Source organism: Ambystoma mexicanum, chromosome 4p, assembly GCF_040938575.1.
Source record: "Ambystoma mexicanum isolate Mex_15411 chromosome 4p, UKY_AmexF1_1, whole genome shotgun sequence".
NCBI classification, from domain to species: Eukaryota; Metazoa; Chordata; class Amphibia; order Caudata; family Ambystomatidae; genus Ambystoma; species Ambystoma mexicanum.
The window spans coordinates 279,258,442-279,284,124 of NC_090927.1; the positions used below are offsets into that span (position 1 = coordinate 279,258,442).

Here is a 25,683-nt window from a genome sequence, read left to right on the forward strand (position 1 = left end):
GAAGGGTTCGCCTCATTGACTTCAATGCAAATACCTCCCAAACAGCTGAACGCTCTTCCTTTGGGAGTGTGCAGTTTGAGAGATGTACTGGCACTGCTGCATTGCTATCTCCAGACTGTACACATCCTTGTCAGAGTTGCACGTTTTTTTGCATGGACTATGAAACAAAACTGTGGCCCTGGTGGGGATTTGCGTGCCGTTCTGCCCGCAAATCCGTGTTTGATGAATAGGGATTTGCGGCAGAATGGCACGCAAGTCCCCGGTTTACACGCAAATAATTCCATTCTTCAGGGTCTGTGAGTTCCAGAATGTGAAGAACCCGGACTGGATTCGCCACTCATGGCTGCCACCTTCCAACTGAAACCTCAGAGCGTTGTGTACACACAGGTTGCGCTGCTCGGCAGTCCACTGCGAGGGAGGCCAGGGGGGAAGCTGCCCCTAGCAGTGACGCCCACTGCCCTGCAGCACAACACCCCCTAGTAACAGTGGGTAACAGTGGGCTAGGTGTGGCTGGCGCAGAGACAGAAGAAAAACAGCTACGCTGCAGGTGTCCACGTGGGGTGGGGTGGGCAGTGTGGTGGGGAGAGGCAGGGGCTGTGTTTGGGGAAGGGGCGGGACTCCAAGTCAATGGGAAGGGGCACCTATAGGGGGTTTAGAAGCAGTGTGGAAACGTTAAGCCCCCACACTGCAATCAAGAAACCCGCGCACCCCCCACCCTCACATTCGAAGTTACACAGTGAGGTTGATTTCTTACTGGCGTTATTTCTCTGTTTCAGGCATCGGGCTGGATTTTCCCAGATCCTGGAAAAACATGTCCCTGGATATCCTGGGGTTTTACCTGCTTTTCCTGCAGAAGAGTCGATTGAAACCCTGAGCACAAAGGTGGAAAGATGTACCCACGAGACCACAAACGTCTTGTCGGGAGACTTGGGAATGTGCTTGTTAGTAGTGTGCTCTACAGGAAGAAATCATACCTGCCTAACCTCTGGATTTTTCCGGAGACTCAGGAATTTTAACCATTTCTCCGGTCTCCGGGAAAGATCCTGGAATCTCAATAATTTTGGTGGGGGGCAGCTTTCACTAATTGCTTTTTTTTGGTTTTGTTATGGTTGCAGGACTGCACAGCCTCGACTCCCTGCCTGAGTGTGGCTTTGTCTCTGCAGCAATGACTCTAATGCTTCCAGCACATTGGCAAAAAGAATGCAGGTGAAGCAAAATAACGCACGTTCATTTTACGTTCGTTCTTTTTGCCCAGGTTAGGGCGGACTCAGCCCCATTGAACCACAGCCATCAGGTTTGCATGCTGGACAACTCGCCACTTCACTACATAACCTGATGAAAAACAACTACGGTGAAATGTCCAATTTCGTTACTGCAAACATTCAGGAAAAACCATTCTATTTGTTCTTCGAGTTTACTTGTGCACATTTTAACGTGTTGAATTTATGGAAGGCGAATGACTTTTGTCCTATGCGATGTGGGTGGTTGTGAAAAGGCAATTTAATCAAATGTGCATATTTCAATTTGAACTGCAACCACCCTTCTTCTCATGTCGCTGTTGGGATCCCACAGTTAATAATTCCCATTTCCAGCCCTGGTTCATTCTGTGGGATGCCACATACTGCAGAGCCGCAAGCGTACATTGACGGCACTCGGGAGTGCAAGTCCTCTGAGGGACCATGGGGAAGATGGAGGAGTCCTCTGAGAGACCATGGGGAAGATGGGGAGTCCTCTGAGAGACCGTGGGGAAGATGGGGGAGTCCTCTGAGAGACCGTGGGGAAGATGGGGGAGTCCTCTGAGAGACCATGTGGAAGATGGAGGAGTCCTCTGAGAGACCATGGGGAAGATGGGGGAGTCCTCTGAGGGACCGTGGGGAAGATGGGGGAGTCCTCTGAGGGACCATGGGGAAGATGGGGGAGTCCTCTGAGAGACCGTGGGGAAGATGGGGGAGTCCTCTGAGGGACCGTGGGGAAAATGGGGGAGTCCTCTGAGAGACCATGGGGAAGATGGGGGAGTCCTCTGAGAGACCGTGGGGAAGATGGGGGAGTCCTCTGAGAGACCATGGGGAAGATGGGGGAGTCCCGTGGGGAAGATGGGGAGTCCTCTGAGGGACCATGGGGAAGATGGGGGAGTCCCATGGGGAAGATGGGGGAGTCCTCTGAGGGACCATGGGGAAGATGTGGAGTCCTCTGAGAGACCATGGGGAAGATGGGGGAGTCACGTGGGGAAGATGGGGGAGTCCTCTGAGAGACCGTGGGGAAGATGGGGGAGTCCTCTGAGAGACCGTGGGGAAGATGGGGGAGTCACAAATATGTGAGTGTGGCTGAAGAAACTGTGAGAAGTGATGGGTACGAGGCCAGACTAAAGAAGAAAACAATTATATTTGGTCAAAAGACCGAGACCCGAACAAAACATAGAAAAAAAGAATTGGACATGGAACCAGTCGGGGGCCCAAGTCCCATTTACAGAAGGAGCGCGAGCGTCAGAAAGGGACACGGGTAAAGGTTACGGGCCGGGCCCCCGGCTGGTGGAGTGATCATGCGACCCTCTGAGTGACCCCGGGAGAAATAAGTATGCATCCTTATTTGGGGATTCATCTTGGACCCAGCGCTGTTATGGAGTGCCTATAAGTTAAATCCTGCCAAAATAAAGCAGCCCTGGCCCCCTTCTGCCCACACAAAGTTGGCTGTGTTCTGTTATCTGTTTATAGGGGTGGGTTGTGGTGCGAGGGAAGCGGGATAGTAGGCGTGAGGGGCGAATTGGAAGAATGCAGCTTTAATTCATCTGCATGTCCTATTGCATGTGTGTGGGTGACTTTTACAAGCATAGGTAGGAGAAAAGAGGTACTTGTCTGCTGCTCTAAAAATGTGCAAAACCCCGAGCTACCAGAGAAGTGTTTTCATATGCATACAGCCAGTGGCGTGTCCTAGCTCTTTTGATTGGGGTGGCCCAAATGGGGCACTGACTTATGCAGGGGTGGCATGAAATACCCACGCACCAACACATATACACACCACAGAATGGGGTGGCACCTGGAATGCGCAATCCGATTCCAGGGGTAGCACGTGCCACCACAGGACACACCTCTGCTTACAGCTCGTTTGGTGCTTTTGAAAAACAGACGACAGAACACGTCTGATTAATGCGCAGCCCCACCTGTGTGGACGTTCTGGCATTTGAAAGATCCATGCGTGGGATCACGTTTTCAGACAGTGCCACATGCCGGCTTCTATGCTCTGTACTATTGGATATTACTATTTCCTAATTAACGTTATAATATCCCAATCGGTGTGGAAGGTGAATAGGGTGGGATTCCTTAACATAAATGTTCTGAAATACTTTTAACACTTGTTTTAGTGTATTTTGCTTTGGGATTCAGTTGGAATTGCCATGACACGCCCTAGTCCTTATCCCAATAAAAAAAAATGCTTAAACGCCAGAGGTGTTCACAACAAAAAGCAATAGTCACATGGGGCAGGCAGCCCAATGACGGGGGGGGGGGAGGGACACCACATGCGCGATAAAAGCAATTAGACAAGAAATGCAAGTACTGCATGTGAGGGAGTGGCCAGGACCTCACGTACACGCATTCCTGGGAATCTCCGCCATGACGCATCCATTTGTTTACTTACTTGTAAAGTGCGGCCATTTTAATCTAAAGCAAGAGATCTATCTGCCCCAGGTGACCTCCAAATACCAACCACATAGTTTCAGTGTTAAACACCTGCTCCTAGAAGAAGACGCGTGAGCTCCAGCCCCACCGCCACTCCAGACACTTAACCCTTAGTGTGCCCGAAAGAGAAATCAGGAGGGAGGGTGTGTTTGGCTGTCAGCATTGTCTTCTTCCGGTGTGTGGCTTCCGGCTAGCCCAGTGTCATGAAGGTCACCTTCTTGTGGTGCAGGTGGTGGGGCCACGACTGGATGAAGCCTGCTGGCAGCATGACCAGCACTTAACAGGGAAACACATACAAAATCCATCAGCAGGAAAAGTGTGTCACGATGGATTGGATCCTGTCCGCACAATTCAAAGGTGTGAACCATCACACAACGCTTGAGTACAAAAGTTGTTTCACCTGGTTGTGCTCTTCGTGCCACGGAATAAGAGACTGACAGTCCTACAGCCGAAAAAATGAAGAATTCTGTTCTAATCCTCACAGGTGTGCTAAAATAGCTGTGTCAATTTGTACCTGGTTTTAAAATGATCTCAAGGGAAATAAACGGTGGAGACAAGTCTACTGTACCTGCACTTAGAAGAGTTGGTGGTGGCAGAGACCGACTGCCCTATCAAGAAACTGGAGGTGCCACGCTGACGGGCGAGTACCTCGAAAAGGCCCAAGGGTCTGCGGAAGAGTCCAACACAGGTCACTCGCAGCCTGACTTGCGACTGCCACTGCCCCAGCCCCTGAAGCCTTTCCAGGGCTGAGAACGAATTGGCCACATGTTGAACAGACTGTGCCACAGCCAGGGCTGGATCGAGTCATTGGCAGCGTGAGAGGAAGCACAGGGCTCCCTGATGAATCTGCGCGGGACCTGCCTACTAGCGGAGCCTGAGAGTAGTGTCTGGAGGCAGGGCAAGCTCTAGGATACTGTTTAGTTGAGATGGGATTGTTTCGCTATCAACATCTTATTCCCTGCAGCCAATTCTCTTATGGCTTAAGGTATACCTTGTGTCGCGTGTGTGAGAAAGTCAGAGGACCAATTCCCCCCTCCGATGTATGAAGTGAGAATTATTTCTCACAAAAAAACTGCTCCACGGTTTAAATCCAATATTGAACTGAATATTTTAATCATAATTTTCACTCCCATGGGAGAGCCCATGTGATAACACGTGTTTCGGCACACCTCGTGCCTTTTTCAAATCTGGACAATTATGTCGTCATAAACATGTATTGTACTCTCGAAGCTGGACTACTGTAACGGCCTCTATCTAAATCTGCCTGTCTCTACTCTCCGCCCTTTACAACTCATCCAGAACAGGACTGTGAGACTTGTCCTTGGCCTCAAGTCCAGGGACCGTATCTCTCCAGGACTGAAATCGCTACACCGGCTCCCAGTGGCTGCAAGGATTAAGTTCAAAACCCTCTGCATTGTCCACAAGGCCTTCTGGGGCCTTGGGCCAAAATACCTTCAACTCTCTCTTCCAAAGTATCTTCCTTCTCGAGCTCTCCGCTCATCCATCTCCAACTCCCTCAGGTTCAGCCGCTTCTCCAAGCAACGAGTTGTGGGTAGATCTCTCTCGGCAGCAGGGGCCTCCCTCTGGAACAGCCTTCCTGCCTCCCTGAAACTTGAGGAGAACCATCTCTGGTTCCGGAAGCACCTCAAAACCTTCCTCTTTGCCTCCGCTTTCTCTCCCCTGCTAAAATTACTGAAACTGCACTGAATCTGCTACTGGCCTACCCACCGAACTCGGTCCTTGTCCCAGCCACTCTCCCCTGCACTGCCTCCCTGGCAACCCCTGCACTGTGGGACTGTCTCTGTATCCCTACAGCCCCCCTTCCCAGCACTTGTCTGCACTTACCTTGCACTTGCCACCAGCTGGCCCTTATTATTTATTTTTTGCTATTCTACTAACCATATACTGCACTTCCCCTCTCCCTTTCCCCCTTGCACTTTTTCCCCTCCCCACTACCGTTGCACTTGTGCGATCCGAATGACACCTGGCCTAGTAGGATCATTGTCTGTCTCCCCTTTCCCCCCTGCCTCGTCGCGCCTTGAAACACTTGTGTATACGCGCGTTATAAATGCCATATCATATCATATCATGTACATTTTCTTTTTCCCCAAGTCGTTCAATGCAAACATTCACGGGTTAAATCCCACCTCGACAATGTACTCTCCTGTCCCTGCGCGTCTGCTCTCCGATCAAACGCGAGACGCCGACCTACGATTCTAAGATATGCTAGGCCCTGTACCGAAAAAGAGCCACCAAAAATGAATATGTATTGATATCACAGCGGCACCACAAACAGGACATGACACGGGTCTTTGATACTCAGAGAGATCATGGGAAGTTACATTACATGAAGATGCCAGGTGTAATACAACAAACAAATACATTTTGTGACATGCAATATATAAATGGTCACTGATTATTATTATTATGATTATTATGATGATTATTATTATTATTATTATCAGGAGTGTGGCTTTATTGAGTAGCAGATATTGTGAAATGAATCACTTCCCGAGACTCTTAATTGCGATGGATAAGGCACATCAGATATAATAGTAATATGCTCAAGATTACACACTTCATTTAAATGGTGAAGCCAGGATTTGAGACCAGTGTGCAGTTTAGGCACTTGACCACATCATTTCCCTTGTGTGGTTAATAGATATATGTGTTTTTCCTTTAAGAGTACCCTGCTTTGCAGAGTGACTTTAAAAGTTCACAAATAGTGGTACACCGCTCTCACACACATGTAGATCCCTGAATACGTTAAGCACAATGAGTAGGATTACAAAGTGATTTTCGCCACCTTAAATGAAAGACTACAATTCAGAATGCAAGCCATGGTGCGGCTAAGAAATGGTCTGTCAGTTTTGAAAACAAAATGTTGCGACTTAAATTCCCATAGCAAAATATACTGTATGACAAGGTCACCTGCTTTTAGTCATTGCCTGGCACTTGCGTACTGCATATACAATGTGGAGAACATGGGAAGTTCCACAAAAAAGCTAATTTGGTGTGTGAAATAAGCACACATGAACATCAAGGAGACACTTTAGTTTAAACTGTGTTTGTGACCCATTTTAACTGTCCTGAAAGAAAGCTCCGATTTGGGTGCCTAACTGGATCCTATTACTGTTCTCATCATCAAAAGTCAAAATGTCTAGCAGTCCTACCGGAAAAAATGCTTAGGGCAATGAACTAACACTGATAAAGGGCTTCCCATTTAAACGCTCTACCAATAACCAAGACTGTTAAGTATCTCAGTATTTGCGAGGCCCGATGAAACCTGCAGGGGCGCCTCTTCTGGCCCACAGGGGGGATGTGAGCTGTGTGTCCAGGTCCTCATACGGGTAGAGGGGAGAGTTGGCATGGCGTTGCGGGGAAGAAGAAGAGCCTTACCTGGAAACAGCTTCTCCAGAATACGCTCTCAAGGTTACACAGGCGGCACCTGCTGTCTGCCGGGCGTGGGGTCAATTCCTAAAAATTAGAGTGGGGCGACTCATCAACCAACGCAATGAATGGGATATGACGTCACCATAAATTAGCATACCAAGGTGAAATATGCACATTTCATTAAATTGGCTTTGCATAACCACCCAAATTGCACAGGACGAATGGCATTTGCCTTTCATAAAATCAACACACACACACAAAACCAAGAGAGGATATTTTCTTCTAATAGTGTTTTTGAAAACGTTAAAAGGTGCAGATGTTTTAAACTCCATGAACCAATACAAATGCTTCCCCTCAGACTTGCAGTCCTAAAATGGGACATTTCACCTTTAGTTGTTCGTTATTTGTTAATTGTCATCAGGTTATATAGTGCAGTGGTGAAGTGTCCGGCCTGCAAACCTGACAACTGTGTTTCGATCCCCGCGGTCGGCTTTAATTCATAAATTCAAAGAGGACATTCAATGTTTCTCATTTTAGTTGGGGGGGGGACTGAGTCCACCCTCTGAAAAAAGTGGGTGGACTCCGTCCCCCCGCGTGTACCCTCGACTATGTGCCGCCCAGAGAAACCACACCGACTGCTTGTGTCTAGCACCAAGCCTGTCTGGAGAGGATTCCTCCACCACACGAGATCCTGCCATTCGTACCTAATCCACTGCGAGGCACAGGAGAATCCACCACAAGCTACGCGTTGCACCCGGCATGGTCAAATACCTTGGTTTTCAGAAGTGCATTTAAATGAAATCCTGTTTATTAGTGGTGGAATTATAAGAACTGGCTGCGTGCACACCGATTAAAGATGTACCAGCTGGACTCCGAAAACAGGCTAAAAATAATCTGTGGGAGGAGAACACGCAAATTCTGGTCTCTGGAGAAAAACTGTTCGGGGACCGGAACTCTACCGCAGATCAACCGGGTCCTGGGGCAAGCATGGGTTGTCCATTTTTGGGATCTTTACGAAGAGAACAGAGACCCTAGCTTTTTCAAAATAAATAAGGAAACAGAGCTATGGGATAGTCCTCACGCCATCAAGGACATAATAGGAAAGCTGGCAAAGTGGAACGGCTCTCGTGCTCCTGGACCTGATGGCCTAACTATTGCCATGCTAAAAAAGAACCCGGATTTGTGGGCCTCCTTCACCCACCTCTCGTTCAAGCGAATAGTCCAGAATCGTTCTCTCCCAGAGTCTTGGAGAAGAGTTATTGTGGTCTCGATTTTCAAGAAGGGCAACAGGGAAGACCCTAAAACTATTGCCCAATCGCCCTTCTCGCAGCAATGTCATTTGGGGGTTGCCAGGGTTCGCAACTGCAACCCCTGAGGTCTCCCTTGCTACCCCTAAAAAAATGTAAGCTCATAGGCTGTGGCAAGCACCATCTGGCTCTTTGTTTCTGGAGTGGCTGGCTTTCTTGTTCAGGCCTCTTAAAAAAACAAGGGGTTCCACAAGTGTAACACTTTCAGCAGTGACCCCAAATAAGAAAGAATAGGAATAACAAATAATATGTCTTTCTGCAATTCTCTACAATAATTGCTAGAATCATTAAAGGTTTATTTCAGGCACACTTTAGGGGGTGAGTCACTGATTTAGTCTGTCTAAAATTCACAATGCAAACAAAAACGTCCAAAAAGCATTTAGAGTAGAATAAGAATCCATTTCGGACTATGGGCCTCATTACACGGTAGGCGGTAAGGGTTTACCGATACCGGTAAGGGCATCGGTACCAGTAAACCCTTACCGCCTTACTACGAGTTCCCTTTGCGGGACCCGACCTTAACGGCTGGTTTTACCAGCCGTTAAAGTAGGGTGCCGCAAAGGGACCTTGGTGCTAATTACTGTACCGTAATTTGCGGTACCGTAATTAGCGCCTTCCCCATTCCCATTATGCCCTATGGGGGCAAAAATGGGAATGGGGAAGTGCCTTGGTGAATGGGGAATTACCGCCCCCGCTCACCTTGGAGTAGGGCGGTAATTCCGCCATCCACCAAGGCAGACACGGTAAAATATCGGCGGCAACCATGGCGCTAATAGCGCCATGGTTACCGCCTACCATGTAATGAGGCCCTATGTATTTTGCTTTTCGAAAATTGCAGTTATAGCATGTTTTTTCTGCCGTTGTCTCTATTACGATCATCACAAGACATTCCATCTCGGTGTCATTGGTCACTTGACAAACTCCTTGTGCCTAAAAGCTTGTGTAAAGTGTAGAAATGTTTGACCATCACATTAAGTGGCCCTTGATTTCTTTGTGCCACAATTAATGCTTTGTTGTAATGTGTCTATCTTTCCCATCTTCCTGGCAAACAGAGTACGGGATGCCGTGTGCTGCTTCACTGCGCTACTCTAAATTCTTTAATACACAGTTATGAACCCTCCCAATGGTATGTATTTTGACAACCCTCTTAAGCCTGAAAAGTAGATCAAAAAAGGCTTGACATGTAGTCAACTTTGCACCAGACCTCCAGATGAAATGGCCTGCTGTTCCACCTCAGTTACCAGTTAATGGTATCCACTACAGAGTGTAATTTGCTTTCTGACTTTTTGAACATTCAGACATGTAATTGCTCATTTTACTATAGCTGGTAGGAGAGCTATAGCCGGTAAGATCGCTTAGTGGGTTGTACGCTCGCTGCTTTGATGTGTATGTGATCTGCAGGTTCGAATCCCGGCAAGGCCAACTCAGCCTTTCATCCTTCTGAGGTTGATAAATGAGTACCAACACAGGTTTGTTGATATTGCATGTATATTTTATGGTCCACTAGGTCAAATGACGCAGAGAGGTCTAGGAGGAGGAGGAGGGCGGGTTTACCTGTGTCCAGAATCTTTGTTATTTGTTTTTTTAAGTCAAGCAGAGCAGACTCAGTTCCATGGCCTTTACGGAAGACTGACTGTCTGTTGCCTAAAATGGAGTTTGATTCCAAGTAGAGTTGGATTTGGCTGTGTGCCACTTTGTCTAGTATTTTTATAAGGAAAGGGACTGTCATTATGGGTCTGTAGTTGTTGGGCAGCGTGGGGTCGCAGCGTGGGGTCTAGAGTAGGTTTTTTTAGAATGGGGCGAACCCAGGCTTTTTTGAGGCTGTCAGGGTCAGAGCATGTCTTAAAGGAGGCACAATGTGTGTGGTAAGCAGCAAAAAAATATATAGAAGGATCGTGGGCTCCACTAAATTGCAGTTGCAAGGTCAATTGAAAGGGTAATCCCGTGAAACAGCAACTCGGCTGTAACAGTCAACAGGAGCTATTTTTTGCTGCTTACCACACACATTGTTTTATTAACAAAGACTTCCCACTACTCAGCCTCAGTAGAAGAGCAAGTGCTCGAAACACGTGTCAGGCTACCTTTTTTTGGAAATTAAACACATGCCAACTGCAATTTATTTTGTGTGTGCGCGCAGTGTGTCTGTAAAATCAACCTGGTTCTGTCTCATTGGTGGTGGACTTGGCAAGTCCCCACACCCACACTCACCCGCAGCGCTCCTCACACCACTCTTTATATTTCAGGTCCTAGCGCTGAGCCTCGCTGTCCTTGTTTGCCAACCTCGTTTACTTATGTTTTTTTGTGCAAAGTCTAAGTTTTGACTTCGGTCCTGTATTCCATTTTAAGCCCTTCGTAAAGGTCCACAAGGGCACAAAGTACTTGATTGATTTCTATGGGAGTCCAGTCCAGAGCCAAGCCCGTTCTTTCAGTCAGTCTATTGTCCACCTGCCTGAGCATGGCCCACAGCCTTGTAGGGTGAACCAGGGCCAGGGTAGACGTGTATGATGATATGGAAGTCTCTGAATCATGCAGCAACACCCCCATGAGATCCAGGGTTCCCTCATGAGATCCTGTCTTGTGGCCCAGTTGCTCTTCATTGTATTTCAAAACACTTAGCAGGGTGTCATCAGACATAACAGTCATATGACCCATTAGCAAAGACTGATACATGACTGCACATGTAAGCTCCTCACCCTTATTTCCCCGGACAAAGTTTGCGTGGCAAAGAGTTGTCTTGTCACTGGATCAAAAAAGAGGAGATTTTAATCTTCTTGTTTATTTTTGCCTTTTTATCAAAAATTGTCTTTTTTAATGTACTCAGGCTGATGGTTACACCCAATTTCCTCAATAGCCCCTAAAGCAGAGAGGCCCTCCTCTGGCAAATATGGGGAAGTGGGCAGAGGTAAATCAATTGCCAATTGAAGATTAGCAGCCGAATCCCGCTGGGATTCCTGCATTGGTCGTACTTTCTTCATGCTTCTCAGATTTTTAAGTCAAGCAGAGCAGACTCAGTTCCATGGCCTTTACGGAAGACTGACTGTCTGTTGCCTAAGATGGAGTTTGATTCCAAGTAGAGTTGGATTTGGCTGTGTGCCACTTTGTCTAGTATTTTGAGAAGGAAAGGGACTGTCATTATAGGTCTGTAGTTGTTGGGCAGCGTGGGGTCTAGAGTAGGTTTTTTTAGAACGGGGCGAACCCAGGCTTTTTTGAGGCTGTCAGGGTCAGAGCATGTCTTAAAGGAGGCATTAATGAAAGTGGTGATAAGTGGAGCAAGTGGTTCAGCGCAATCTTTGATTAACTTAGGCGGGCAAGCATCGCCTTTGCAGATTGAAGGTTTCAAATGTTTTAGACTGTTTATGACTTCTAGTTCTGAGACGTCATTAAAGGCAAATTTAGGGAAGTTCATGGGTTTACTGGATGGTGGAGGTTGTGTAGGCTGGTTCAGTTTAGATAGGGTATTGTAGTGGTCTGGGATTTTATTTTGTAGGAGGTCTATTTTGTTGAGCATAGCGGCTTGGATACTGTTGCACCAAGCTTCATCTTTGATGTTCTCGTCAGTGAAGGTGGGAGGCACTGTGAGCTCTTTAGAGATGATAAACAGTTCTTTTGAGTGAGACTTTGCGTCTGATATTCGACGGTTGAAGGCATCTGATTTTGCCTTAAAAATGGCAGCTTTGTATTTTTTAGCAGTTTCTCTGAATAGATCTTTAGTGGCGTCGCAGGGGTTGGCCTGCCAGTTTTTTTGCACCTGTCGTTTAATATTGCGCAGAGCTAGGAGGTCGTCTGTGAACCCTAAATTCAAATGGAAGGCCTTTTTTTCTGTTTTTTCTTCTAGGGGCGCAATAGCGTTAATTGTGTTGGTGAGCGTGACCTTGAGAATATCTGCTAAGATATTTGGGTCTTGAGAGAATGGAGGGTCAAGGCATGGTAAGTTAAGAAGGGGCCGTACGTTGTCTGCGGTACATTTTTTGGTGCTTCTTGTTAAAGTTGCAGGTTTATGTATACTGGTTTTAGTGGGGGGAGTTGTGGGGATAGTGAATTGTATGCAGCTATGGTCAGTCCATGGGAGGAAGGTGCTGGAGGTGATGGTGGAGTTGCAATTATGGTCGACCAGCCAGTCCAAAGTTCTGCCTTTAGAATGGGTGGGAGACATGTTGTTTTGTGCACACTGCGCGCACACACAAAATAAATTGCAGTTGGTATGTGTTTAATTTCCAAAAAAGGTAGCCTGACACGTGTTTCGAGCACTTGCTCTTCTACTGAGGGTGATTAGTGGGAAGTCTTTGTTAATAACACAATGGGCCTCATTCCGAGTATGGCGGTAAGGGATAGCGGCCACCGCTAACGAGAGCGGTGGCGGTAATCCCTTACCGCCATACTCCGAGTTCCCTTTGCGCCATGGAGGTTTTAACACCTGCTTTTAGCAGGTGTTAAAAACCATGGCGCTAAGGGACCTTGATGTTAATTACGCCACCGTAATTTACGGTGCCGTAATTAACGCCTTCCCCACTCCCATTATGCCCTATGGGGCAAGAATGGGAATGGGGAAGGGTAAATGGGGATTGGGGAATTACCGCCCCGCCAACCTTGGAATGGGGCGGTAATTCCGCCATCCACCAAGGCGCTGCCGGTCTGGGTACGGCGTCAACCAAGGCGTTAATAGCGCCATTGGTTAGCGCCGTACTCGGAATGAGGCCCAATGTGTGTGGTAAGCAGCAAAAAAATATATAGAAGGATCATGGGCTCCACTTAAATTGCAGTTGCAAGGTCAATTGAAAGGGTAATCCCGTGAAACAGCAACTCGGCTGTAACAGTCAACAGGAGCTGTTTTTTTCTGCTTACCACACACATTGTTTTATTAACAAAGACTTCCCACTACTCAGCCTCAGTAGAAGAGCAAGTGCTCGAAACACATGTCAGGCTACCTTTTTTTGGAAATTAAACACATACCAACTGCAATTTATTTTGTGTGTGCGCGCAGTGTGTCTGTAAAATCAACCTGGTTCTGTCTCATTGGTGGTGGACTTGGCAAGTCCCCACACCCACACTCACCCGCAGCGCTCCTCACACCACTCTTTATATTTCAGGTCCTAGCGCTGAGCCTCGCTGTCCTTGTTTGCCAACCTCGTTTACTTATGTTTTTTTGTGCAAAGTCTAAGTTTTGACTTCGGTCCTGTATTCCATTTTAAGCCCTTCGTAAAGGTCCACAAGGGCACAAAGTACTTGATTGATTTCAATGAGAGTCCAGTCCAGAGCCAAGCCTGTTCTTTCAGTCAGTCTATTGTCCACCTGCCTGAGCATGGCCCACAGCCTTGTAGGGTGAACCAGGGCCAGGGTAGACGTGTATGATGATATGGAAGTCTCTGAATCATGCAGCAACACCCCCATGAGATCCAGGGTTCCCTCATGAGATCCTGTCTCGTGGCCCAGTTGCTCTTCATTGTATTTCAAAACACTTAGCAGGGTGTCATCAGACATAACAGTCATATGACCCATTAGCAAAGACTGATACATGACTGCACACGTAAGCTCCTCACCCTTATTTCCCCGGACAAAGTTTGCGTGGGAAAGAGTTGTCATGTCACTGGATCAAAAAAGAGGAGATTTTAATCTTCTTGTTTATTTTTGCCTTTTTATCAAAAATTGTCTTTTTTAATGTACTCAGGCTGATGGTTACACCCAATTGCCTCAATAGCCCCTAAAGCAGAGAGGCCCTCCTCTGGCAAATATGGGGAAGTGGGCAGAGGTAAATCAATTGCCAATTGAAGATTAGCAGCCGAATCCCGCTGGGATTCCTGCATTGGTCGTACTTTCTTCATGCTTCTCAGATCGTACATTTGAGTGCGGACCCCCAATGCTGACAAAAGTACCCTCTCGCCTTATGCCCTCAGAGTCCCACTGGTCAACTTTAGTGCTGCATGAGAGAGGAAGCAGAAGAAGAGGCAAAATCAGACCTTCGAGGCACCTCTCTTACCAAACTGCCAAACTGCACTGACACACTACGCACACCAGTGCGCGCGCTCCACGCTGTGTGTGTATATTTCAAGTCTTGCAGTCCTTCAATGACCACTCCTCCATGAAGGAAACTGGAGGCAGACTCAAAGTGAACACAAGCAGCTTGGCGTCTCCTGCCAAACTGAACTGACACACTATGCACACCAACATGCACCCTCTGCACTGTGTGTTTATATTTCAAGGCCTGCAGTCCTTCAATGGCCACTCCCCCATGAAGGAAACTGTAGCCAGCCTCAAAGTGAACACAAGCTTAATCTGCATACTGAATCTGTTAGTTGCCTCCATGACCACCAGTCTGTCTTCAGAGCTGCCAGAAGCACAGAAATTGCTCTCCAACACCCATGAAGAATTGCTCTCCAATCTTGACTCTAATCTCCCTTCTGTCCTCATTCTCCTAGATTTATCCTATGCTTTTGACATGGTCAACCATGCCATCCTGCTCAATGGCCTCCACGACAACTTTGGTATTACTGATCAGGCCCTGGCCTGGTTGACCTCCTTTCTCACTGACCGACTCTCTCAGGTCCAACTTGGGTATTTCCTCTCTTCTATCTCTCTCTCTACTTGTGGTGTTCCCCAGAGGTCTAAACTCTCTCCCTGGCTCTTCAACCACTACCTGGCACCTCTTCACTCTCATACCAGACTGGCTGGCTGCAATTCAGGAATGGTGTGCCACCAATGATCTCTGCCTTAATGCCAGTAAGACTGAGATTCTCCTCATTGGGACACCTGCTCCCTCCTTTCCTCTCTCTCTCTGGCTGTCCACTCTGGGCCCTCTTCCTGCTCCTTCCTGTGAGGCTATGAACCTTGGTGTCATCTTTGACTCCACCCTCTCCTTCTTTCCTCACTTCTCTGACATCTCTAAGAAGTCAAACTATCAGCTTCACCTCTGCAGAGGTATTGTTCCTTTTCTCACTTTCCCCCAGAAGCTCACTGTCTCCGGAGCTCTGGTCCTCTCTATGCTGGACTATTGCAACAGCCTCTTTCTAAATCTTCCTGCCTCTACTCTTAGACCTCTACAACGTATCCAGAACAGGACTGCGAGATGTGTCCTTGCCCTCAAGCCCAGGGATTGTATCTCTCGAGCTCTGCAATCTCTTCACTGGCTCCGTGTGGCTGCAGCAATCACGTTCAAGACCCTCTGCGTCACCCACAAGGCTTTCTGTGGCCTGGGCCCGCTCTACCTCCAACTTTCTCTTCCAAAACATCTTCCTTCTCGAGCTCTACGCTCATCCACCTCCAACTTTCTGAGGGTCAGGCGATTCTCCAAGCAGAGAGTTGGCAGCAGATCTCTCTCCTTGGCTGGGGCCTCCCTCTGGAACACCTTCCCTGCCCCCCTCAAACTTGAGCAGAGCCACCTCCAGTTCCGGAATCAACTCAAGACAATTCCTTTTTGCTTCCGCTTTCTCTCTTCCTATGCCCTGCTGATGCACCTGACTGCTCCGCGCACTGGTCACCTGGTCAACCTCTAAACTCTGGCCCAGGCTCTTGCATGTCCTGTTGCCCTTGCACTGCCTCCGCCCCCCCGCCCCCAGTGCTTAAGGGTCTGTATCTGCAACCCTACAGTCCCTTCTCTCTGCACTTATGAGCCAGCAGCTGGTTGTACTTGTGAGTTAAATGCACTTCCACCTTCGCCTCCCCCCTGGTACTTCTCCCCTTCCCTCTTCCCTGCACTTGCGTGATTTGAATGACACAAGGCTTAGTAAGATCTTTATTTTGTCCTCCCTTTGTTTCCCCCTCCTTGTCTTGCCACGCCTAGAAACACTTGTGTACAGGCGCATTATAAATGCCACATCATACCATAAACCGCTTGGCGTCTCCTGCCAAACTGCACTGACACACTACGCACACAAAAACTAAAGCAATGTGTAGAAGGAGCAAGCGTAGCATTATGCAAGCCGACCACATGCCTAAAATGAGTTTCTTCTCCTCCACCACCCTACTCACAAACTGTGTAGCAAATGGAGACCGCATGGCCACTGCCTCAAGTCTGATGGGAGAGTAGGGATAAATCATGCTAATGGACTTCAAATACAGTCCTGGTCCAGGCATGCCCCCCTATGGATCACGAGTGAAGGTGCCATGACCAACGGACAAGCCAAGCGGCATTCCACATTTGATTGGAACTATGTGAATGATTAAATGTTCCTAGTAAAGTTGATGCAAACACAAGAGTCTATTAAAACATTTATGAGTATGGCGTGTTGCCTAGTTCACACTTCGAGGAATCACTTCTAGGTGATCTCAATTCGGCAACCAAAGAGAGCAAGCTCTGTTTAGGTGGAGTGATTTGCCTGTCAGCACATGGATTAATTGCATGGGGAAGGCTAGCTTTGAGCCGAGGTAGTCTGGTTGCACAGTTTGTACAATTGGGCCCTTAATACTGCACCTTTCCCTGTTACATCAGGGGTTCTCCTGGGTAAAGGATTGATGTTTGGCAAGTGTGCCCTTTTTTTTTTTTTTAGCTCACACCTTTCTGTATTTTTCCACAGTACTTGTAGTTCTATTTTGTCATCTACCAGAAACCAATCTGATTGCCTACAAGCAAGGACGCCTAGAGCATCACAGAGATGACTTTAATTTACCTGTGTGATAACATCATCTGCTCTTCACCAATACTTTAAACAGCAATATGTCTTATGTATATGGATGATGTGAATACTTGTTGCATGTCCCAAGACAACTAAGCCTACATACAGTACATTAAACCATCTGGTGGTTTTCAGTTTTACTTTGTAAATTGTTATGGGATAACTGTGGTTAAAGCAAAAAAACACAGCTGATGATTGTGTTTTTTTTTTTTTCGGCTCTCGGACAAAAAGTATCACTGTGGGCTACGGCCAGAGCAAGCAAAGAAAAGGGTGAGAATTCTCATGCACTTCTCATCCACTGTAACCATGTGCCTCAATAAGAGTTGGGAGGTATTTTGGTGGTAAATTTGCCAAAAAAAAACGCCCATGGAAATTACTGTTACTGCCACTTAGTCCGGCGGATTTACTGGCAGATTGCAAATGGTAGTGCTGTTAGTCGCCATTAATTTGAAGTCCATAGGACTCCATGGGGAATTTCGGCAGTACTACCACCGGCAGATTTACCTCTGCGGTAATCCCACCAATTTTTCAGATTTTTCAGCAGAAAGTGGGAAGATTTAACTCCAGCATGATGCTTGAGGTAAATCACTCACTTCAGGATCAAACTCGTAGTATGGCGCGGCAGGAAAAGTGGCGGTAATTTTCCACGCCAGGGCGGATAACCTCTAACCCTCTGTGATTTTCCTAGGGAGGCAGGGTAGTGGATGAAAACCTCGCCTAGTCGGCACCACTGGTGACCACAACCAAATGTAACTAATTCTCCGGATTTCATTGTACTCAATGACCTGTAAAAGATGAAATGCTGAGCACCATTCCGAGATTTGGGCATGCTGGCTGTGCACAGTAGCGCGTTCGTTTCACACCCGCTATCTCTGACCAGTAGCAAAGCAAAGACGAGTCAGCTCCATTCAGTGGAGTAACTTTGCTGAAAATATTGGGGGGGGACATGACATCTGAAAAAAAGGTGCCCAAGCCAAATGAAAGGGGACAAAATGGTGTCCAATGAAAGTTGGGGGACAAACACCCTTGCCCCCCCCTAAAATTACGCCCATGGCTCCATTCCAATGGCTTAGTTCCCAGATCAGAAACTATCGCATTAAATCGTCCATTTGATGTTGACTATTTTATAATTAAATGCCTTCTCAATAGCCGTGCTTAAACAGATTAACACTGCGGGCGGAGAAGCATGGCCTTGTCCACCCCGCCTCCCCGCACTGTCCGTGCCAACATAAACAATGTGCACACTGCATTCGATGCCAGCAGGGGCTACTCTGGACTCTTCCACCGTGTGTGCAGCTTATCGAAGTCTATTCATGTTAAACAAACGAAACGTCATCGTCGCACTCAGCCTTTTACACACCAACTGAAATACATGTACTTCTAAATGAAGTTAGAATGCACTGTACCTGCTCTGTGTTCCAGGTGTAAAGGGGGCGCTGGCCTTTCGGAGTGGCGTGCCCTGCACCAGCGGGAGCCCTGCCTTGTGGTATGTCCGTTCCTAAAGTATCCTCGCGTGCTGCTTGTGGGAGGGCGCATGGTTTGACTGGCGGCCTTTATCTTCCGAGCCTCATCCCAAAGTCACCAGCCTAAACCCAAATCCTGCAGTCCTTTTCTAAATGTTACTTCCTGGTGGCAGCAGGCGGGCAGCTCAGGTATTTGGCTGCGGCCCGAGTGCCTGAACTTCCACTGGCTTCTGGCTGGGTCACATTTTTCAGGTCGGGTGGACTAACTCGTTACGTGAGTGTCTCTTCTCTCCTATTCTGAACAAAGGGCAGTCGAATTAAGGAGAGACAGCCAGAAAATCAGGTTTGGCAGGCGGCGAGTTCCAAAGGGTTAATTTTTAACCGAGACCTTTCGGAAACGCCAGTCATTGGCCCTCGTGAAAAACGGCGGGTAAACGAAAGCTTTACCAGGGTTCGCACGGACCCCCTCTCCAGTTATTTGTTGGTTTATCCCACAGAACGTTTTTAGCATTTGCAACACATCAAGGAGGTTGCTCGCAATACAGGGATAGGGAGGTTTTGCCAGCAGATTCTGTCGAATTCGACGAATTTTGCTGCAAATATGTGTGGTGGGGGGTGGTTAGCTGAATAAATAATGCAGTGGGCTTATGGTGGGAGGCTCCAGCGGTCTCCCCCGCATACATTTGCAGAAAAATCAACCAAAAAAAAACAAAAAAATCACATCTTTTTGACAAACTCACAGAAAACCGTAATACACACAACTGTCGAGCCAATGACGCAGTAGGAGTAGGAGAGAACATGGAGTATAATAATGGAGACGTTCGAAGGAGAAGGGGTTAAGGGTTAAGAACGGATAAGAGAACAAGGAGAAATGAAAGGGAGTGGTTGAAGGAGGTGACCTGAGAGCAGGAGAAGTGAGAGTATATGCAATGCCTTAAGTGGCACTGTAAAATGAGCCGGGGCTCATCAAGGGGGCGTGACCTAACGACGAGGTCACCTGCTGGCTCGTCCCAATAGCCTACAGGCACCCCTGCCAGCCAACCTTTTCCTTTTGTAGAGATCCGGACGCTCTACCCAGTGGGGTCAGCGGGTGCTGATCTCTGCATTTCTTTTCATGGGCCTGCCTGCCAGGGGACAGCACCTCGCCACGTATTCAGCCTTAATGGTGGCACTGCTCCTCACCCGCAGTGCAGGGGCTGCGTCACCATTAAGGCTGAAAGTTGAGGCCGCTGGAAGCAGAGGCCCTTTTCCTAAAGACTGAAACTATCAGCTTCAGGATTTAGAAAACAAGGCCTCTGCTTCCATTGGCCTCACGTTTCTCTCCATAATGGTGGCGCCGGCCCACGGGCATCTCTTGCTGGAATGGTGCGCATTTTTTTCTAATTCCCGAAGCTCTCGCACACATAGTCATGTAGTGGCCGGTGTTGCCTGGGGACATTAGTGAGCCACGGCAGGCTCCCGCCACAAAACTAGATTTCGGAGCCTGCCGGGGCTCACTTAAAGCCCTGAAGAGAAACATAAATAAGGGTCGGGATGGAGAGGAAGTTGCAAGATGGCAACCGCAGTTAATGCTACACAAACCAAAAGGCTTTGGCCGAGGAGACTTTGAAATAATGACTGTAAATTGCGCCTGGGCCACACGGAGCACCAACCAGGACGCGGTTATCACGTCACTCTGTGTGGAGCCATTGAATGAGGTAAAGTTGGGGGTTTGGACTGTTGTCCCGTCTAAGAGGAGGGGAGGAAACAAAGGAACCCTATGTTTGAAATGTACCTTTGTAACATGTGAGACTGAAGAAATTATGAAAAAACACAAGAAAAAGGTCCTGTTTTAGGAAAGTAGAAAGAAAAAACTGTTACATTATTTGGATAGGTAAGTAGATATTTAATACTAGCAGTTAGAAGTAGATTAATCATTTGATTGTACTGTACAGCTCCCTTTCATATTTTATAGGTTTATTTCCTAAAAATAGCAAGGAATTATGCATACTGGAGCACAAATATGTTTAATGGAGAATAATTAAAGATATACAAAGGCATCTGAAATGGCGTCAGGCCGAGTATAAGAGTTAATTTCACATCCTTACTGTTCATGGCCTGTAAGAATGTCATTGTATTTTCCCTTGTTCCCTCCCTTGCCTTGAAGCGCTTTGAAACACATTGTGTATAGGCGCTCTATAAATAAACTATCATATCATATCCTATCAAGGAACACAGGTAGGAGGATTGGAGAAACGTAATTGATAAAAACATTGTAGGATGTTTGCAGTGGCTTCTTGATTAGTAAATATAGTGAAATTTAACAAATTCAAGAATTTGATTCTTTTTAAAGTGGGGATATGATAAAAGACACATTGGGATTGCCACTTTGTTTTGTACTTGGTTTCCTAAATGGCTTAATGGACTATACGTTAATATTTGCGGCTGATATGGGTTATTATTTTTTATTTAAGACTGAGATTGCTGACTAATATTTGTAAGCTCTTTCTCTTTTTTGGTTTCGGAAGTACTTGTAACTTTGGTTTGAAATATTTTTGTATAATATGTCTATATAGTACATGTTTGAGAAATTGAAATTGTCTTGAAGAAGCTCACTAGGGGACGCCCAACTATGATGGGGACCACTAAGTGAAACACGTGTTGATAGGGTGACCAGACGTCCGGGTTTTCCCGGGACAGGTCCGGGGAAATCACCCCCTGTCCCGTTTTTTTTTCTCCAAACCTCGTCGGGGGTTTTGCTGCGCGGGTGTCTGGTGTCCCGATTTTCGGATGACACCGCTCCGACGCTGCAGTATGAATCTGCGCTGCAGTGCGCAGGCTCATACTTTCACTTTCTCTACGCCCAAGACCCCGCCCAAGCCGGAAACACAGCCACACAGCCTATAGAAGCCCTCCAGAACCTGGAGACTTCATGCAACGTCAGCTTGTGACGTTGCAGGAAGCACGACTTGCAATGTGTTTGGGGGAAGTTATGGGACCCCTGCCAACACATAAAAGCCTCGACCACAAACGCTTCATTATTTTTCTTCCGTGGCTGTCGCAGCATCATTCTTCTATCTTCTTCTGTGAGTGGGACTTTGAGTTTCTAGCAGCATTCGTTTTCTTTTCCTTTGTGACTGCTGTCTGGATTCCATCGTCTGAGCGTTCGAAGAGCAGTATTCTCGTGGACCTGCTTCCTGCTCCAGCCTGCAGCGCATCCCTTCACACCACCAGCTTCACATCAGTCGATCCTCTTGCATCCAGCTCGTTTGTGACCCTCATCCCTGCTGCAGCACACCCACATCGTCCTGCAATATCCAACAGGTAAGGAAGTGAAATGTGATTTGCAGGTTACACATTTTGCGTCCATCTGGTAGCGGAGCAGTTCCTCTGTACATGTTCTTTAAGAATACTTGCCAACCCTACTTATTTATTTCTATGATTTATTTTTACATTTGTACAGCGCGCAGACAGGCCTTGCCATTGCAGCGCTGTTACTTGCACACAACTTAGTTACAGTTTCCATGTTGTGCTGTTTGATGGGTTGTGTATATTATAATGCTCCGGTGGTGCCAACAATATGTCTTGTGTTTTCCTGTGATGTAATTTTTATGCAAGCCAACGTGCTGAGTGTTATTACGTGGAGGGCACTACAATGGGGCTGGCTGGGTTGTACTATGGCATGGAATTTTGTGCTCGCATTAAGAGTAAAGCCAACATGTGTGTTCTCAGAGGGGGGCATATGACATTTGTTTACAGGTGTCAAAAGCAACATGATTAATGTTCTTACATGGGGAGCATTTGTGCAACCCACAAGGCAAGCTTTCCTTGAAATGTAACATTTTACTGGTGTTAGGAGGCAACTACAACCTGAGTGTTCTTATATGGGGGACAGGGGGCATTGTGCAGCCAGCAAGGACATGTTTTCAATGGTGGCGTGGCTTTTATTTCTAAACTCAGCCGCTCCTGCCTCTGGGACAGAACAAACCCCCTGCCTTCTGTCCTCAACATTTTTTGTTTATATGAAGAGAGCATGTGCAGGCTTTATGCTTGCCTGTACATGCTTGCCCAGTTCCCTCCTGCAATTCAGGCACCACTCTACTCTCATTTTGTTTTTTTGGCAAATGCCAATGCTGTGCCCTTTGTTGCACCTGTAAAAGTCACAAACACATTTGAGGATTTATTGACTTTCCAGGTATACTACTACAACCGTAGTTCAGTCATCAAAATATTTTTGTTGTTGTGTGAGACGTAGTTCACCATATCACGATGACTGACATTACTTTTTTCTTCAAGCTTTATCTAGAAACACTAGCTAGGTAGCTACCAAAGATGCCCAAGAGGAGATGTACCGCCACTGAGGAGATGCAAACGTCATTCCATTTCCTGAGTAAGGTTGCGTGGAGTGACAGAGAAGTGTATTGCAAGCACTGCAGATGCTCTTTTTCTATTGCCCAGGGTGGAAAAAGAGATATTAAGGAGCATGTGCAAACCAAAAAGCACAAATGTTGGTTATCTGCAGCCAGCAGCAGCAATATCACACAGTTTTATGAGAAGGCTGTTCCTGGGGACACAGGTATGTGTATATTAATCCAGCATTTGATCTGCAGTGGCTGCCCCCAAACTTCACTGTCATAAGTGCTATGTTTGTAGTCCCTCTTTTGTCTTTATCAGTGCTACGATATGTAGTCCTACTTTTGTGTCAGTGACCCGTGAAATTGTAGCCCTACTTCTATGTCGGTGGCCTGTCCTGTCCTGTCCTGGGTTTTTATTTTGAAAATCTGGTCACCCTACGTGTTGACAGAGATTATGTACTTGTCAGCTGACATAGATTAATTAATTTGTTTGGCAGAGATCTATGTAGCTGTCAGCTGACATAGATTCATTCATTTGTGTGTCTAAATTAGAGGTGAAACCCCAATTGCAGTTTTGTAAGCAAGGAAAGATATAGTTTCCTTGGCAGATGTGCACAATCTGGAAGGGCAAAAAGTGAATGTTGTTCATGTGTCAAATGATTGATTTACATAAAAAAGAGACACATTATTTGGGTTTCTATAGCATTGTTTGAGTGCATTCTGGTAATTGTTTGAATTTGGTTAGTAAATTGAAGGCACTTAAAAAGGTCAGTGTCAGACATATGCAGTGAATCCCATTACACATCAAGAGGGGCTCCCTGGAATGGCCCTCATGTCCCCTATGCGAATGTCAGCCCGAAGGATGAGAAACGAACGATGCAGCTCACTGTTCGGCCAATCAACCGGCGCATCAGTTTTTCCCACGTATGCAAAAAGATATGAGCTCAGACAACCCTTTAAGCCTCATTCAGTTGACAGTTTCGAAGAGACAGGTGCCTCATCGATGGATCAGGTTGACTGATGACAAGTTCCAGCCGTGATGATGTCACTAGTGACAACACGACATAGCAGCGTTAGTCACAAAGCAAATTCGCATTCCAGCACGAAGATATGCAGACACACACACATACACAAAGAACATGTTTACACCATCTATAGATAGAGACAGATACATGTACCTAATGTCAAGAGCTTTTTCCTTTTCATTAGCCAAACGCAGAAACGCAAGAAAGCAAAGCAAAATTGGACCGAGCATGCAAAAGCTTTACTGCAACTATTCATAAGGAGCTACAGCAACGTATAAGGAACCTACAAGGCTCTATCACGACTAACCTCTAAGAAGATATTAGGACATGTAGGTAAACCATATAATGACTGTAGTGAATATACATAAACCCACAGCCCTCAATTACATGGAGGGAAAAATGCAGTCCCTTCAGCACGAAACACAGAGACAGTGTTTGGAGTCAAGGACAAAGGGCAGGTGAGAGATTCCAGCTTACGGAGGCAGTGAGCCACCTGCGAAATACAGAATATAATCTTCATAATTGTAGACAGTTTTGTCGGCCTCACACACACGTGACCCAGCAGAGCCGAACAATGGCTATTTGCTCATGGTGAGAGGAGGAGCTGTTCCCAGCGAAGCAGACAAGATTGATAAATGCGTTGTCCACCAAAAATGGCAACCTGGAGGCACTCTCAGGCTAGGTAATCAAACCAGTGGTCACAATGAGGACACATAGGGCCTCATTACGAGTATGGAGGTAGCCATGGTGCTATTAGCGCCATGGCTACCCCCGTACCGCATACCGGGTCCGGGTTCTTGGTATGGGGACTTACCGGGTCATTCCAACCTTGGAGGACCGGGTAAATCCTCATTCTGAAAACCATTCCCCATTCCCATTCGAGCCCCCATAGGGCTCAATGGAAATGGGGAAGGAGCTAGCGGGCCCGTTATTAGCTCCCTGGTCCCTTAGCGCCTCCACGTAAGGGCGGCTGGTAAAACCAGCCGGCCTTAGGATGACCCCCTAAGGGAGCTCGGAATGCGGCGGTAGGGGGTTAACTGCACCGGCATCCTTACCGGTGCCCTTAACCACTTACCGCCAGCCTCGTAATCTTTCTCATTACCATGGAAAGGTACACTGAGTGCTGTGAACAGAACAGGGTCCCAGGCCTGGGGGAGCCCGCTCCAGCCAATCCAGATGCTCAGATCATGGGGGAGGGTGTAAAATGTTACACAGAGTAATAGATAGTTTGTGGGGAAGTCTCAGGCAAAACCACCTGACATTATAAACCAATGGGACTAACACATGGGACTTCTATAGGTAATACCACCCAAGCTACACAATGGGAATGCCCCTTAGGTTTTGGGGATGGTGTTAATGTTTGCACGTCACCATGATACAAAACCAGGTGACACAGGCTCAAACGCTGAGATTGCCAGATATTTTGTTGTTTTCTGTATGATCCTTGTCTGTTGGAGGATAAAAGGCAATACAATTTGCCCCATGGGTGAGTTCTCCATTATTGACAGGGGGAAGGTTCCGGATGGGCTCCAGATACTCTGCTAACTTGTGGTATTGTTGATGTGAACAACCCCTCCATCCTCTGGAATACTATTACAAAGTGGTAGCAGAGGATGGTTGTCTATGTTCGATCGGCATGAAGCTGTCGCGTCCCGATGCAACAGCCAGAGAATTGCTGAAGGGCGGTGCACAGAAAACTCCCAGGGAATTAGTATAGCTGGAGAGGCTGGAGATTTTTGTGGCTCGAAGAGCTATCTGAATATTTGGTGGTAAGGTAAAATATAGTGAGTTTGTTTGGTAACAGCGGGAGTTTCAAAAACAATGATTTGAGGTCAAGTAAGTATTGAAGTAATGTATTCCAGTAAAACCATGGAAGATACG

General features: G+C 47.0%; 1 protein-coding gene across 4 annotated transcripts in view; it reads right to left on the reverse strand.

Annotated features, from left to right (window-relative positions):
• The window catches only part of LOC138453201 (adhesion G protein-coupled receptor F5-like), a 584,850-nt gene extending 566,128 nt beyond the window's left edge, over nucleotides 1-18,722 (reverse strand). For 2 of the 4 annotated variants that reach the window (XM_069605825.1, XM_069605824.1), the window contains exons 1-2: nucleotides 18,387-18,722; nucleotides 7,074-7,151 (exon numbers count right to left, since the gene is read on the reverse strand). The gene's annotated coding sequence lies outside the window, so the exon portion shown is untranslated. The remainder of the gene's footprint in view (nucleotides 1-7,073; nucleotides 7,152-18,386) is intronic. The other 2 variants (XM_069605826.1, XM_069605823.1) reach the window with 1 other exon arrangement.
• Nucleotides 18,723-25,683: the final 6,961 nt, after the last annotated feature.